The sequence below is a fragment of the Caretta caretta genome, chromosome 1 (assembly GCF_965140235.1).
Source record: "Caretta caretta isolate rCarCar2 chromosome 1, rCarCar1.hap1, whole genome shotgun sequence".
NCBI lineage: Eukaryota > Metazoa > Chordata > Testudines > Cheloniidae > Caretta > Caretta caretta.
Window position 1 is genome coordinate 170,737,770 of NC_134206.1, and position 1,631 is coordinate 170,739,400.

The 1,631-nt window shown below is 40.1% G+C and overlaps 1 non-coding gene across 1 annotated transcript; it reads right to left on the reverse strand.

Annotated features, from left to right (window-relative positions):
• Nucleotides 1-885: 885 nt before the first annotated feature.
• Nucleotides 886-957, reverse strand: TRNAC-GCA (transfer RNA cysteine (anticodon GCA)). The gene has a single exon. It is a non-coding gene; the product is annotated as a tRNA-Cys (tRNA).
• Between the last annotated feature and the right edge of the window lie 674 nt (nucleotides 958-1,631).

Below are 1,631 nucleotides of genomic sequence, written 5' to 3' on the forward strand. Positions count from 1 at the left end.
AACACTGAATTTCATCTGCCATCATGCTGCCTCTTCACTTACCTTTGTTAGGTCCTTTGACTATCCTAAGTCATTTTATATCACCTGTGGTTTTCACACTTCATTCTTTATCCCCTTCTTGGGTTTATTTATAAACACATTAAACAAGAGCAGGCCTATTACAGAAATTGTTGCACATACTGTTAAATCTATGTTGAAGATAATCTATTTATTTTTCTGCCTCTTACCTGCTTTGTAATCCATGACAGTTACTCCACTCCTTATGACATGACTTCTTAGTTTCCTTAATAGACTCTTGTGAGGAACTTTGTCAAAAGGTTTTTTTTTTTTTTTTTTGAAAATCCAAATAAATGATAATTTTATTCTATCTGCCTTTTCACAGATTTTCTGCCTTTTCACCTTCACTGTCAAAGAACTCTATTAGATGAGAGAGACAATTATGCAAATTGTATGCTTCATTTTAAAATGTGTTGCAGTGGTGGTACTCTTCAAGCATGGGAAGTGGCTGATGTCCAAATAGTAAACCCTGAGAGAGTCTAAGGCTTTGTCTACACTGCACTTTCATCATTAAAACTTTTGTCACTCAGGAGCGTGACAACGGCCCCTCTCCCCTGAACAACAAAAGTTTGAACGACAAAGTGCCAGTGTGCATGGCGCTTCGTCGGCAGGAGCCCCTCTGCCATCAACAAAGAACCATAGAATCTCAGGGTTGGAAGGGACCTCAGGAGGTCATCTAGTCCAACCCCCTGCTCAAAGCAGGACCAATCCCCAATTTTTGCCCCAGATCCCTAAATGGCCCCCTCAAGGATTGAACTCACAATCTTGGGTTTAGCAGGCCAATGCTCAAATCACTGAGCTATCCCCACCCCCCTAAAACAAATCCTTAGGGAGCACCTGAATTTGAACCAGGGACCTCTTGATCTGCAGTCAAATGCTCTACCACTGAGCTATACTCCCTGTGATACTGTCCCTCATTGGGGATGGTTTTATTTTGTGCTGTTCTGATTCAGCTGAATCCCTAAAGTCCTATTAAACCTTTCCACCATCCCATCAGATTGTTGGTAAGCCATGTGGTAGTATTAAGCCATTGCCAAAGATTCCATCGGGCTTTTAGGTTACCCAGACCAATTTGGACCAAGTCTACATTGACATGTATTTTGTTTTTGTATCAGGCTGTCCTGTAGCTGGGACAGAGAGCTTAATTTATTTTTAATTACCTGCAGGTCTGCAGTATCTTTTTTATTTTTTTTTTTTAAAACACACAACAGTGCTAGCAACAAGACAAAACAAAACATAGAACACAAAACACAATTTCTGTTGTGACAGATTCATAGTATTGGGTTACTCTTCAGCTGGCATCAGCTTTTCCTGATTTTCTGAAAGACAAAAGAACACATTTCTACCCCTTTTTGGGGTGGCAGATTATTGCTTTAAATATTTCTTTTACAAATACCCTGGCTGATTGCAGGCAAAACAGAGGAATTACCACCATGTTTTCCTGTTTTTGTTCTATAGGCAGGCCAGGTTTCAATGGCTTCTATCTTTTAAGGGTTATGGGAAATTATCCCACTGTTTAGTCATTAAATCCAGGAGGTGGGGTACCTCAGTTTTCCTTCTTATACAGCAGACCA